Genomic DNA, 15,740 nt, shown 5'->3' on the forward strand with positions numbered 1-15,740 from the left:
AGTAAACAACAACAAAAAATAACAAAAAAAATTAAAAATTATTCTCAACATAAATGTATAATACGATCGAAATTGTTAAGTGGATAACAACAAAAACCAAATAAAAAAAATTAAAAAAAAAAAATCTTTTGGCACGTGTTTTATGTTTTGGTCGTGATAGCGGGGGGAGTCGATAGGTGGATGGGTGGTCTGGGTGGTTGGCTGTGCCTGCGCGCCTGCAGCACACTGATTCCTTCCTTCACACACACACACACACACACGATAGCGCGCTGCGCATGTTCGGCTGGATTCAGCCAGCAGCTTTATGGCGCTGCGCTGTTCTTGCTCTCGAAAGTCGCGACGCTTCGTCTTCGTGTGCGAAGAGGCCGAAGCAGTGCCGAAGCATGCCGCGTCGGCCGGTCTCGCTGTCGCTGCCGTCTATGTGTGTGCGGCGAAGACAATTTCGTTCAGTTACTTACGTGACGCGACGCTGACAGGCTGTGTGTGCTCTACGCGCATCTTAAATCGTTCGCCTTCTCCCAAATTGCTTTTGACGTGTTTCTTTCTGATTCATTTTTTTGTTGTTGTTATTATTGTACTGTGTGTGTGATCGCAGCCCGGGAACTGTGCGAAATTGTTATCAATGAGCTGCAGCCACAGATGTTAATGATCATCTGGCTAGTGAGGATTGCGCCTACCTGTTAATGTGCGCGTTAATTGGCAGCAAATGCAGTTCGCCAAATAAAAAGAAAACAAAACAAAATAACCGAAATCAACGCAGATCAGAAGAAGCAGAAGCAGAAGTGCGTGCGAAGTGGTTGAGCCGTTTGCATTGTTAGTGTTTTCTTCTTCTTTGGTTCTATCTTTATATATGTATATTTTTTGTTGTTCCTTTCGACTTGTATTTATATTTATATTTATTTTTGTTTTTATTTTTAAAACGTTGCGGCGACCGGCAAACAGCTGCAAAAGGCAAACGACAAAATGACATAAATACTTGCCTCTATGTATGTGTGTGTGTAAGTATGCATGTGTGTGTGTGTGATGTACTGATGTACGTATGTATGTATGTACATGTGTATTTATGCATTTTCATAAGTATTAAATGACTATTGAAATAATGACATGGCTAGGATTAAAATTACTTTCTAATTGAAGTCCACTAAATGATGTATGTACGTATGTAAATGATTGATATATGTATGTACATATACATACATACGTGCATATCATGAATGTAGGAACTTTCTAACACATTTACATTCATACATATTTGTATATAAACTACATACACACACTTGCATGTACTCACACACATGCTACGCTCATTCATACGAATAACCGTTAAATAGCAATTCTTGCGGTTTTGCCTTTCGCCTGAGGGGGACACAAATTTGACGCTGCTTCCTCTTTGCCGCTTCGAATGCCAAAATTTATTTGAGATCGAGCGAGATAGAGATATATATTTATAGAGATTGAGTAGAATTTCGGAAATGTGCCGTTGTGCCGCTTGTGGTCCAACGGATGTGAGCAAGGCAACAAGTAGAGAGGGCATGAGCAGAGAGGTGAGCAGCAGGGGAGGCAGCGTAAAAGAAGTTTCCGCTAATGCGAATCGTTCGTTTCGATTTCTAATGGACTCTCATCTATATCCACAATGTATGTTTGTATGTATGTAGGTTGTTAGTGCAAAAGAGAGCAGAGCGGAAAGTCTCTCTTCAGAATTGAGAGCAATGACAATAGAGTGAATCTAGTGAAGGAAGGAAACGGCTCGCATCGTCTTGATTTTGGAATCCTGCACGGATTGATACAGGTGAGTTGCGTTTATTTTTCTTTTCGCTATTTTTTTTTTTTTTTTTTTTTTTTTTTTTTTTTTTTTTTTTTTTTGTTGATCAGCCCCGAGCGATAGCTAACGGCAATTGCCCGACTGGAAAGTAGTTCAGCTGGTCAACAAGTTGTCCATAAAATGCGACTGGCCCGTTCCATTCGAGCTGACAATTTGTACGGGCCAAGTCGGCAACGCATGTCGCTGTGTCCTTTTTTGGCCAATAGTTGCCACCAGTTTTTGTTGTTTTCGCAGTTCGACTTTGGCCCATTTCAGCAACAGCAGCAGCAAGTGCTACGCAGCTCGAAATTGATGTTTAGTGCGTACACAAACCCAGGCAGGAGCTGCGACGCAACTGCGTAGCAGCGCAGTCACTGCGCACTGCTGTTGTTGTTGTTGTTGTTGCTGTTGCTGTTTTTACCTACAACGATGCGGCCAAAATGCAAAGAAATGAGCGATCAGCCGCCACTGCCGCCCCCGCCCCCAGGTTCCAGATCCCAGATCCCATGTCCCATGCCCCATGCTGTTGATAACATTAATGAACTGTCTACAACTGCGTCGACGCGTCGCGACGCTGCTGCCCGCACAAGAATAGAAACGAACATACACACACACATGCACACACACACACACAAGCACGCACAATTCTTGGCAAAAGGTAAAAATGCTGAGTGCGGAATGCAAGCACTAAAACAACAAGAGAAGCAGAGTGAGAGAGAGAGAGAGAGAGAGAGAGAACGGCAGAATGAACAAGTGAGGGCAGCGGTGCCTGCTGTGCAGTCGACGTCGTCGTTGTTGTCGTCTTTGTTGTTGTTGTTGTTGTTGCTGTTCTTATTGCAGTGCCGTTTGCTCTTTGCCTGTGCCTGGGCCCATTCTCTCATTCCTGCTAACAATAAATCAAAAGGCAATGCAACAACAATCAACAACAATGCAGAAATGCACATGTGCATGTGTGTGTCTGTGCCTGTGTGTGCATGTGCGTGCGTGTGTGTGTGTGTGGAAAAGCCCAACATAATAAAAATCAAGGCAAGTGTCGTCAACGTCAACGGCAGCGTCATCGGCAACAGCGACTGCGGCAGCGACGGCGACGGCGACCGCGACTGCAAAAGGGCGAAGACAGTTGTGCTCTCTCGCTCGCACACATTGTTAAGCGCTGCTGCTTGTTGTTGCTGTTGTTGTTTATGAGATTTCATTATTACTTTCGATTGTTGTCCGCGCCCATTGAGAGCGGCCCAAGAGCTGCTCCGCTTTGGCCGAGAATTCAAGAATTGTTCTGGGCCCAAAACAAATAAACACAGGCTGCTGCAGCCCAGCCCGGCCCAGCAGGCAGATGAGCTCTGCTCTGCTCTGCTCTAATCGCATAAGCAGCTACACACACACACACACACACACACATGCGCGCGCAGACAGAGAAGAGTTGTGTCTGGTATGTGTAGAATGGGCCACACTGAAAAGGTATAAAATAAATAAAGCAATAAATGGAAAATAAATTTCAGAAATTGCTTTTCAAGTGGCTAAACGAAACTGCAACAGGTTCCAGCTTCAGCCAGCTGCTCTTCCTCTTCCTCTCGCTCTCTTGGCCCTTTGTGTATTCCCTTTTGGCCTGCATGCACCGTTGTCATTCAGCCCCTACACTTGCACCGTCATCTTTGTCTGCTCTGCTCTGCTCTGCTCAGCTCGGCTCGAGTCGCATTCTCAGTCTCTCCCTCCCTCTGTTGCCCCTTTCGACGGACCTGTCAGCTACCGAGTTGAAAGATATGCCCATAAAGACCTTTTTCATCGCATTCTCGCCAGTCTCTGGGAATCTGTGCACTTCTCATATCATCATACAAAATTGAGCTGATCTTTCATTATTGTATAACAATTCCCAATGTGATTCACGATGTTTTGCGCCCCGATGATACTTGCATCACAATAAACTTGGATAATCAGCGTGGGCAGCAGCTTGAGTTGGCCCCAGTCTAGGGATTACTTTCAAGCATCTCGGAGAGGTATTAACTGTTATTAGTAGAGTCGAAACTTGAGCTTTCACTCACTCGTACGACCTTTAGCCCACCTTTGGATACAGGTGTGAGGCACCTGTTAAATAGATTTTCCCAAAGAGCTTCAGAGTTTCAGTCAGTCAGTCAGTCGGCCAGTCAATTAGTCTGTCCGTTTATCCATTGTCTTTCACATCGACTCTGGCTTCTATGTGGTGCTCTGTTCCGCTTCCCAAAGTGTTCCACTGGCTTGGCCTGATATACATACACATGTATATGCATAATTTCATGATTCCAATCATTTGACGCATTGCTAATTGCAAAAGCACAATGCAATTCTATTTTCTTCCACCTCTTTTCTGCTTTATGCATTCCGTTCTCTGCGCTTCTCATCAACTCGCAGCGGCCGTCAAATTAGCGATTGACACCTTTCTGGGATTTTAGATTTCGGGTTCGTTCCATAAAAACGGCGCATAAAAATTATTTCACGCTTGCCGATTGGAGCCCCAAAATTATGATTAATGTGGCTCAAATAAAAAACAAAATAAAAAAATAAAAAAACTACAGAAAGAGAAATAAAAAAACATAAATTGGATTTGATTTCTGTTTGTTTGCCGCGTTTCATGAAGCTGTTGGCGTTTTTATCTCCTTTTTTTAAACTCATAATTTATACCCTGTATTCTGCGAATGAATAATAGAAGAAGGCATCATATAGTCGTGCGTATTATGTTATAAAAATATCCAGACTTAAAAGAGTCTTAAATATAGATGTATGTAACTAAAGAGGCATAATTTATTGGGTTATTGGTTGGTCCTTACAGGGTATCTAGTTGGAAGGTGTAGGGTACTAAGCCATCTTGCTTAAGTAATTTTTAGAAATCTGAATAGATAAATATTGTTTAAAAAATTACAGGGTATCTATCAATCATGCTTGAGCAAATTCTTGTCTGTTATCTTTAACTTAAAAATCTTGAAGAATTTATACAAACCTGAACAGATAAAATATTTTACAATTTTGGAAAATATTCAATTCAACTCTTTACAGAGTATCTAATGAGTATCTATCTATCTATCTATCATGCTTGAGCAATTTCTTGCCTTTACCTTTAACTTAAAATGAGTCTGAGAAAAAATAGTAAACATATAAAGTTAAACAGACATACAAAGTGTTAATTAGAGGAGATTTCCACTTCATAGTTATTTACAGGGTATACGGCGATCGAGCAGCTGCAATTAGCAAACTCTGGCTTTTAGCTGCTTGGTTTTTGTTTTTTTTTTTTTTTTTTTTTTGCACTAGGTAGCTCTTGCCGTCTGTTCATTAGCACAGTAGACAGCGAGGGGGAGAGAGCGATGGGGACAGCATTAAATGCGGCTGCCGTGAGGCATGTGGCAGAGGCGGCCCCAAAAGGCCCAAAGGTGGCAATCAACACGAATTGAATGAACGAATGAATGAATGCGCGCCCGATCACTGAATGAAAACAACAAAACAATCTTGGATTCAGCCTCCGTTCCAGATCTCCGAGAGATGAATGAAGCGACTTGGTTTTCAACTTCATCTTCGGCCCTTTTTCTTTTTTTTCGTTGTTTTTTTTTAGTGCCTCATAGCGGAAGTATAATTGCGGGTTTTGTGCCCAAAATAAAAGAAAACTCCAGAACCCTAGTCGGGCGTGCCCAGCTAGCAGATACCCTAAAGCTGCTGTTGTGGAAAATTCAAACTACCTTAACTCCAAAGTGACAAAACTTCTTTAAGACTTCCCCGAATTTTACTATAGTAGATCTTAACTGCTCAGATCGTCTTCTAGGTTCGATTTTTATTGAAGTTCTTTATTAGATTATCAGATTCACATTGAACATCTTGTTCAAGTATGTGTTCCTGCATTCGATAATCTTTTCATATCGAGCTAATCTACCCAATTCATCCAATCACGCTGGGTTCGCGAGGTATACAAATCCGTGTCTTAGACGGCCTTTAAGTAGCGGCCGCAAATGAGCCGAAAAAACGGCGTTCGCTAAGCGTCGGCGGCGCCTTTGCATTGCTAGCTGATTGCCACGCCCCCTTCCAGCTGGCTGGCAATTACGGCGTGGAAAACGGAAGCGCATTACAAGCCCATATGCGATGCGTAATGTGATAGCATTTATTGTGAACTACGACGCTGACACGCCCACACGCCGAAGATGCGAAGAGGAATTAGGGAGAATCAAAGATGATGAAGATGATGAAAAATTGGAAGAGGTACAGCCAACCTTGAGATCGCTGCGAACAGGGGTCGAAAGGAGAGCAAACAAGAAAGCTAACTCGGTAGCACGTAGCGGACGGCGTTATCGCGCCGAGGATATCGCAGCTGCTGGAGTGGCGGGGAGCAGTACGTGGCAAGGGCAAGGAGTGGGAGTGCTTAAAATGGGGAACGCTATGGCTGCCTCTTATCAGCGACCATCGGCGGGCCGTGACGGCGACAACAGCAGCAGCAGCAGCAACTACAACAACAACAACAACAATCAGAACAATCAGAACAATCAGAGTGAATAGAAGAAAGATATGCTAACCAGCTGATAGCCGAAAGGCAAATACCCTAACCCAGACAAAAACCAAGAGAAAGATCTCAGTGAAATGTCTGTAGAATGGAGAAGACACTCCAGAGCCTTGATCTTTGTAATATATCTAGGTTAGACAAACCCATTTTTGTAAAGGATAAATAAAGCTGATGATCATACTATATGTAATAAGTTAAGATTCCATATATGAGAATATATTGGCAATAGCAAAGATCAACGGGTCTTTAAATAGTTTCACAAGACAATCTTAAGTCCATCCCATTCCAATCCCTAAGAAACATTTTCATTATTCGTAATTTAGTTAATAGAGTAGCTAGACGAACTGTTTAAGTGATATATAATATAAGACCTTGACTCGACTTGACTCGACCCAGCAGTTTATGCTGATTCAGAGCATATTCATTCACCTTTCGTGGCAAATGTCGAATAACCCTAAGCAAAAGAGTATAAGAAGAAAATGTAGGGGTAGAGAACGACAGAGAGAGATAGGGAGAGGGGCAGATGAAGCAGACAGGAAGTGAGCTATTTGCACTTCCAAACAAGTCATAATTTTCGGCAGACAGACAACAGACAAAAGACAACGGGCATTACGTGGAATTTAGTCTGATAAAGTAGCTCAGCCGCGTTCCATTCAGTTAAGCCCAGACAGAGTGAGACAGGGATATGTCGAGTTTGTGGCCAAAGCGGTGCGGTGCGAGGGCGAGCGGAACATTTAATAAGCGACAATTTAGCACTGAAGTTGACATTGACACAGGTAACAGACAGACAGACAGACATACAACAAACAGAAGAACAATTGGACAGACAGACAGACAGTCAGTCGAGCCGAGTCGGGCTCGAAATCGTTATACAACTACTTAGGTAGCTGAAGACAGGACAACGGTGCGAGTACCCCGTTCTCATAGCTGTTCAGCTCTAATGGCTCTAGAGCAGTCTCAACAGTGATTCATATGCGTCGAGATCTGGACTATCTATCTAACGGATGAAGGATGGAGTAATAAAGGAATTATCTAACAAACTCCATTTAGATTATGGACCTCAGATTATAACGCTTTCATTTCACAGAAAATGTTCAAAATGAAGTAAGGTCTGGCCTAGCTGCTAAAGTGCAAGCAATCTTAAAATATTCCAGATGCCGTATTCCCTCGACAATAATCTTATAAAAGAAACAAGGCAAACCAGAATTGGTATGCCTAGGTCGCATAATGGGTTCTTTCAATAATTTAACCCTCAATCGGTATTGCAAATATAACAAATCAAACAAGTTAAGATTGGAAAAACATAATTCCCGAAATTTGCATATCAAATTCAACGAAATTTCAGGCTCCCCCAGTACCGTATGCCTGATAAGCATATATGTATATTATACGCCCCATTTTAAATGTACTGCTTTTGATTTTGCGCTAGGGAATCCCTAAAAAAATAGAGATAAGCTACAAAGAAAAATGAAGAGAAATAACGGAAACAAATATAATAACACTATATGAAAGAAGCAAAGGAAATAAACAGCACTATTTTTATAGGGTAAACCTCCCTAATAATTCAATAATAATATGAACATAAAATCAAATGGAGACAAGACTAACTAATCCATCTCTCAACTCGCAATTCGTACAGGGTATGGGGCAAGTCTAGTTAATTAAAAGCTATTTGTATTAGGTTTGCGATTGAAAGCCCAACTTACTTGTGTTTTTAATTAGAGTCAATGTGAAACCTTCCCACAGCTTAAATAGAGACAGATCGGGACAGAGAAAGGGAGGGAAGAGAGAGAGCGAGAGCGAGAGATAGACCTCGAATTTCAGAGATATGAGATACGAGATGCGAGACGTGAAAGGCATTGCTATGCTGTCTGCTGATGATGATGATGATGTATTAATTTCTCACAATGCTGTGAACAGATTGAATAATCCACAGCCATGTAAGCCAAACTAACTATCCAACTATATGTCTATCTATCCATCTCTCGTTTGCCTAACTAACATCTCTGTGGCTATATGTCTGACTGTTCCATCTTGTTTGAATAGCTGGCGCAGAGGGAGGCAGGGAGGGGAGGCACACAGCATGTGACTGTCAGCGGTATAGTAGGCCGCCAGCTGTGTTTGGGGTCAGTTTTGTAGCGTTTGTGAACTCAATTAAAATAGCAGACAAGATACCCTGTACGAATGCCTCGCCCCACACCCAACACTTCCGTCTCGACTGGGCAAAGCCAAAGCACAGAAATCACATGCAAATGCTACACAGATTCCGATCGGGGTTCGAACTTTGCGCGTCTAATTAAACCTGTGTAGTAGCTGGACTTTCGAGAGCAAATGGGCAAAGGGGAATGCTGTAATAAACACATACCAGAGCAGCAGCAGCAGCAGCGGCAGCAGCAGCGGCAGCCGAATGAATAGACATTCCACACCGTGGGGCAATTAGAAAATGAGTTCAGCTTCGAGATCTGCGCCGAGTCGCACCAACTTGCGCCGAGTCATAGATCAACGTTCATGATAAGCCCCCCCTTCAGCTGGAGGAGCAGCCATCTAAATGGACTCCACACTGGCGAAACTGCGTGAGTAGAAAGCAAACCAGCGCAGCAATACATTTGTATACCCTGTAAACGGGGTAGAGTGAGCATGCTGAAAATTCAGCAATGATCTAGCTTTACGAAAAGCAACTAAAGTCAGAGTTCTTATATGCCAAATTGGGAAAACCAAAGATTCTAATTTGCAGAGATCTCATCTAAAGAATTTGAATCTCGTAATGTTTTGTCAGCTACAAGGCATCTGTGAGTCTAGCTCACCCGGCTAAAGCATACTTTCTTGTTCCTTTTTTATCTGAAGATTTTGTCAGATCCCCCCCTCGGGCGCCGGTATGGGCCTCATGAGAGTCGAGGCGAGTTGAGTCGAGTCGAGTCATGGCATCGTTTGCCGTTTTCTGCATCTTTTTCTTCTTCTTCGTTTTTTTTTTTTTTTTTTTTTTTTTTTTTTTTTTTTTGAAAGTTTGCGCCAGTTTAGACTCAATGATTAGATGGGTAGAAATAAATAAGAAAGAAGAAGATGAAGAGCTTACCCATTTCCTTTATATACATACCTATAGTATTACAGACAAATGTCTGTCTGTGTATGCCTGAGATTGGCTCGCATTCCGATTCGTTTTCATACCATTCCAGATATTTGATTCCTTCGCTACTTTTGCCCTGCTACCGGAAAGGATTTGCGAAGATTATGGCACTGAATAGATGAAGAACTAGTGCGGAAATGGTGTAGGAGCTGCTTATTGTATCTGGCTTAAGATTAAGATACAGCTTAAGGCTAAATGCCTTTAGAGCTCGACTTAGTATAGCTGAGCCTTCAAGGGCAACGCTTTGAGATTGCTCTAAATCGCTTATCTTCGGTCGCAAATCGAAACAAAGCAAGTTTTTGTATTGAGATTATGCATATGGATGATTGCAAACTGTTGACAGCTCTACAAAGTGAACTGTAGACATTATTAGTGCTAGGTAAATAGGTATTACGAAACCCCAAACACTTCCATGTTTTGTTTGATGTGGAAACAAAGATAGTTAATTGTTTTATGACTCTGCTTGATTTTACCGATTACCGTTTAAATGCGACATTTGCCACGCGGAAGGTCGATCTTATTAGAGCGTGTTCTATTATTATAAATTTTAAGATTTTTTGTCCTTAATTTTTCTTTTTATTTCATTTTATAAGTAACCGATTTAGGATTGCTTGAGATATTTAGTGTCACAAGGAGGAGTGTCTCTCTAACAATCTTTCTCCCTACATGTTCGCCCATTGATCTCTAACTCTCTCTTCTCTTTCTATATTCTCTTCATTTTCTCCGTTTCTCTGGTGTGCTCTCCACCTCTCTCATGTTGAATTTATCTCTTTCCCTCTCGTTATTTTACTCTCTTTCATTGTCTCTTATCCCTTATGATCTCACTCTTTCTTTTTCCGATCTTTCCCTCTCATTATTTTCCGCTCTCATTATCTCTTTTGAACCCCCCCCCCCCCTTTCATCTCTCTTGTCTCTATCTTTCTTTTTCTCTCTCTCTTTCTCTCTCTCTCTTTCTCTCTCTCTCTCTCTCTCTCTCTCTATCTCTCTTTCTCTGTCTTTTCTCCTCTTTTATCTCTCACTTTCTCTTCAAATGTATACCTTCAAATACCTATTTATTCTTCTCAAATTTTGCAATCTCTCTTTCACTCTACCTCTGCCTCAGCCCCGCCCTCCGTCGCGGCTTTTCTAGGTATTTCTTCTGCCCATATTCAGCTGTCATTGACTTGTGTCTGGTCTCATTATTGCAATTTGTGCGCTCGCCCGTAACGAATGGGAAAGAGTGAAACATTTTGGCAAACGCATTGAACCATGTGACAAGCAATTGGCTTTCTTTGTTGTTGCCCACGATGTTGGACAAGTATTTCATGGGTTACACTAGAGGAAAAGCAAACGAAGAAACAGTGGCTCATTCATGGAAATATGATGATGATGCTGCGTGGTTGGGTTACTCAAAACGCATTTTCATTCATAAAGTTCAACAGTTTTTCTTTGTCCTCTTCATTTATAACGCCCACACAGGGCACAGATGGTAAGATGTAAAAGCCGAAACCGAACCTCAAACTGAAACCGTATCTGAAACTCATGCAAGCGCTACCTGAGCGCAGTGAAAGAGAGGTAGTGTGAGTGTGAGTGAGAGAGAGAATGGAGGAGGGAAAGATCTAGTGAGTGGGAGAGACTGCGGCCTGAAGGTTAACGATGCCATTCGACGACATCGGCAACATTTTAACTGCTTTATTATAAGACAAATCAACTTGGGCAAAGCGAGAGTGTGCCACGCTCAAATACCCTGTAAAATCAGCTATAGAACTAATACAATGCAGTTATACCAATACAAATATTTCCCTTAGGAAAATTGTTGGCTGTTTGAACCAACATTTTCTTTATTCCCGTTATTTAGTAATCTGATTGATATTACCACTATCAGTATTATTATTATGATTAATATCGTTATCCAACATTTATTCTTAGCTTTAAAGTTCATGCCATGAATTCTTCACTTTCTCGCTTCTTCTTATCCACTTTGTCCATTTGTCGCAAATGAAGTCACCGGGAATACCCTGTAATATAATGGCTTTAGGCTATTTTAATGTCAGACAGTGACCAGTGGCAGCTGCAGCATCCGCGTCCGCATCCGTATCCGCATCCGCATTTGCCGCAGACCAACTTGTTGGCAGAGTCAAGGCTAAACTCTGGCCTGTCCGAATCGGATCTGTGAGGAGTCCAAGTCACGTTTTTGTCGCTGCAACTTTTTCGTAGACATCGTCGTCATCGTCGTCGTCAGTTCACCTTGGCACCGCATACCACAAGAGACGTGGTCAAGAAGAATAGAGCCAGAAAGAGCGACCGAGAGAGAGAGAGAGGCGGAGGGGTGAGGGGGGCATAGGGCTAAGGAGGCACGCGGAGGTAGTCAACAGTCGAGCAACCTTTTCATTGATTGTTTTTCTTTTACCTTTTCTTAGTCCACAGCCCGTTTCATTTCACTGGAAACGAGCAACAACAACAAAAACAGCAACAACAGCAACAACAATGGGCAACCAGTTGACTGCATTCCAAGGCATTGCTCATTGCGATCATTGAGCATCGACTGCGGCTTTAGCATTGTATTGGTATTGGTGTTGCTATTGGACCCTACTTCTGCTTTGCTCGAGTCCCCAGCAGCGACTCCGCTAATTGTTTCCGACTTTGGCTTTACCTCGCTCCACTCATAACTCTTAGCCAAGGACAGTCTTCAATGCTCCGCTGAGCTGTCATTTAAGCTCGAAGATCTCATCTAGTCCGCTAAATGTGGAACGATAGAAGCGCTTCAGTTCCTTCCAGCTCAACTTTTTGCTTAAATAGAGATGGAGGCAGATCGACTGGATTGAAGAGAATCCAGGGTAACCTTTACAGATCATTAAATTTAAAAGATGTTCGCTTTACATCTTTAATAAATATGAAATTCTTTCAGTCCTTGCAAGAAAATCGTTATACAATCTTGATGTATGATGAGACAAAAGCTGAAAAAGTCCTACAAATTAAGGAAGAGATCGTTTTTCAATGAATCTCTCCAAATTCTTGAGGGTAATCTATGAGATTGAAGTGCGCATAGGCAAAAGTGGAATGCTTACTGAGACACTATCTAACCTGGAAATAAACTCTGAAAAAGAACGGAAATCTTTAATTAATCTATTATTATTATTGCTATCAATACCCAGCTTAGTTTATTCAACTTCAGTGCCTAAAAAGGTTTACGGTATTAGTATCAGTGAGAGATTTAGAGTTTCAATTGATAATACATATGAAGTCTTTCAACTAATCTGATCTGAACTGCTATAAAACAGATGATCGATCTGTGTTATACAAACTGTTTGGTTAGGTTCGAGACGTTGGAGAGCTTGTAAGTTCGAGCAAAGACTTGCCATTTGTCCAGTCAATTTCTATAGCCCAATAATCAATCGCTCTCTCTCTCTCTCTCTCTCACTCTCAGTCCTATTCGCTATCTCTCTCTGTTGTCGTAGAACTGAATTCCCATGCGTCTGCGTGAACCATTAGAGCGAAACGTTGGTATTTAGCTTGGGGCGGGGGCAGCGAACCCATAGATAAGTCTAAATACTACACAAACACACACACACACAGATATGTACAGCCCTCCACCTCCTTTAATGCCTTTCCGCACTGACTTTCAATTCTCGTACAGTTTTTCAAGTCTAAAGTTTGGTTTACGCGACGTGATAAAAACCTTGTTGAACGCTGATTCAAATCGCTGATAAGGCGAGCGCCCTCTCTCGTATCCCCCTGCACTGCTGCCACGCCTACTCTAAATTTGGGGCTCAAGCAAACACACAGACACACACACACACATGCAGACGGGTCTCACGTCCGGGCGAGTAAATAAATGAAACAAATAAAAATAAGAATTAAATTGGGTTTATTGCATTTCATGTGAAAGCCGAACGAGAACGCGACCAACAATAACAATAACAACAACAACAACAACAACAATAACAATAACAGCAGCGACACAAAATTGTTGTAATCGAAGCAATCGATTAAGATCCAAAGAACTAAAGAGCTGCCATATGGGATCCATCGATTCAACTCTTTCAATCAGTCCATCAGAGCGAACAACAAAAGTTCTCAAGCCAAAAGATTATTGCATAGCAGAAGTTGGCAATACACTAACAGAGGCAGCTGTCGAAATCGAAGAGGTTTGCCTGATTGACTGACTGACTGACTGATTGATGAAAGATAGATCTGCAGATCTATAGTAGCTTGAAGGGATAAATTATGATTATATTTCTCTTATAGAGAAAAGATAATATGAAGTGAAATTTAACTGTTTGTATAGACAATCGGATTGATTGATTGACTGATGATATATATGATATATAATGAGACTTTACTAAGATATTCTCACTATATAAACTTATACATACAATATAGATATGAGCTGATCATATCTAATGAGACTTAACTAAGATACTATATAAATATGCATACTATATAGATAAGAGCCTAGTTTGATTGATTAATGGCATGATTGATGTGATCATTACATAGGAAATCACAAGAGTTGCTTGGATTGAAGAAGGTGTTTCCTTGTCATAGATCTTTGAACTGACTCGTAATACCTTTTGCAGCAGAGTAACAGGCATTCAACTCAATTGGTCTTCTGCGAAATGTGGAGCAGCATGCTCGATCGGTTCTAGGGAGGTGGACGGGAAGGAGAGGGCGCTTATAGAATAGATGGGATGAGGAGGGGGGGGGGGGGTGCTCTTAACGCATCGCTAGCTCAGCGAGCTGCCCTGTCGAATGTTGTTTGCTTTCGGCTGCTTCAATTAAATAACCGAATGCCAATTAATTAAAAGCCCATAACGGTTAGACCCCTTCGCCTCCCAATTGATACAAAGTCAGTTGTTCCCCGTCTCTGGGCCACCTCACTCGTCTGTTCGCCCCTACCCGTGGCGCACCCCTCCCCCTTACCTGACTGGTTGGTTAAGTGCCGGCGTCGTCGTCCGATCTAAATTACAAATTTGTCGTACCAAAATAGATAATATGATCTAATAAAATTGAAAGAGCAGCCGCGCGACAATAAAAACCACGAGACAAATATAAAAAATACAAAAGATGTTACTGAGGGCGTGGGGCATGGGGTCTGGGGCTTTGGGGCTTGGGGAGAGCTGGGCAGCAAAGCTGGCTACGATTGAAAATGACGAAGTCGTTTTTCAACATTTTTCCGATAACAAATCAAAAACCGACAAAAAATAAATAAAAAACTTCAAATTAAAAACTAAATTCAAAGCACAAAAACAACTTTAGAGATCATTAAAAAGCAAAACTCACTATTTAGAAGAAGAATAAAAGGAAATAGAAATAGACATTGTCTAAGAACCATCGACCAATCGGACAATCTGGGCAAAAGCTGAAAGCTCATGTAACAGCCCCGAAGGGCGTGGCCCTTCCAGCTCCAGGCCTAATTATGGACAATGTTAAATGTCTGCTTAATATGAGATCATCAAATCTGGTTTCCACTGATCTTCAGCTCGAATCATGCGAAAGCTGGGTAGGTGAATGACAAGTGATTCGCATTCAAATGGAATACGATTTACATCGTTTCTTTTGTTTTTTTTTTTTTTTGCGAGTGATAGAAAGGGGGGAGAGAGAGAAAGGGGTAAGCATCTGTAATCAATTATCGAATGAATATGAGTAAAGTAATGAGAGACTTTTAGACATAAAAGTGAGCTACTTGCTCTAGTTGATTAGTTCGGAGATTATGTGAGCAAAATAGAAAAATAGTCGTAATTCTCATATTTAAAGTATCCATATTTTAGTTTCCATCAAACGAGTAAACTCTAAATTTCTATTAATATTATGGATAAAAGCCAATTCGATCTATGTGTGCTATAGAGGGACCTAAGTGTAAAATTACAAGATCCTTAATAAAATCCTTGCATATATAAAGCATATATAATATAATATACAGTTATATGATCTTTAGCAACATAATTTTTACTAACCGAAATGCGAAACTTGCTTTAACCAGACCAATAACCGTTAACAGACCAAAATGCCGCATTTTTCCAATTGACTTCTTATTGGAGTCGCATATGAAGTCGTTCTCGTTTTGAAGTCGATACGAAAATTCCAGGCCGCAGCTTGATCCCGTTTTACTGTCGTTTCCTATTACCAACATTTTATTTCTGCATTTGCATTCGCTTGCTGCCTGCCACGCCCCATTGCGCCCACTACGTGCCTGTGGTGCGGCATCAATTGCATTTTTCATGGGAATTGCGAGCGCAAGCAAACAGTGCGAGAGGGAGAGAGACGTAATGGAAACGGGAAATCTTCATTTTGGTTCACATTACGCGCAAATGCAAATAAATTAT

General features: G+C 41.6%; 1 protein-coding gene across 3 annotated transcripts in view; it reads left to right on the forward strand.

Moving 5' to 3' along the window:
* The first annotated feature begins 255 nt into the window (after positions 1-255).
* The window catches only part of boi (brother of ihog), a 46,307-nt gene continuing 30,822 nt past the window's right edge, over positions 256-15,740 (forward strand). For all 3 annotated transcript variants that reach the window (XM_089473583.1, XM_089473585.1, XM_089473584.1), the window contains exons 1-2: positions 256-813; positions 1,656-1,789. The gene's annotated coding sequence lies outside the window, so the exon portion shown is untranslated. The remainder of the gene's footprint in view (positions 814-1,655; positions 1,790-15,740) is intronic.

Source organism: Drosophila arizonae, chromosome X, assembly GCF_054131065.1.
Source record: "Drosophila arizonae isolate 15081-1271.41 chromosome X, UAZ_ARI_1.0, whole genome shotgun sequence".
Taxonomy (NCBI): Eukaryota; Metazoa; Arthropoda; class Insecta; order Diptera; family Drosophilidae; genus Drosophila; species Drosophila arizonae.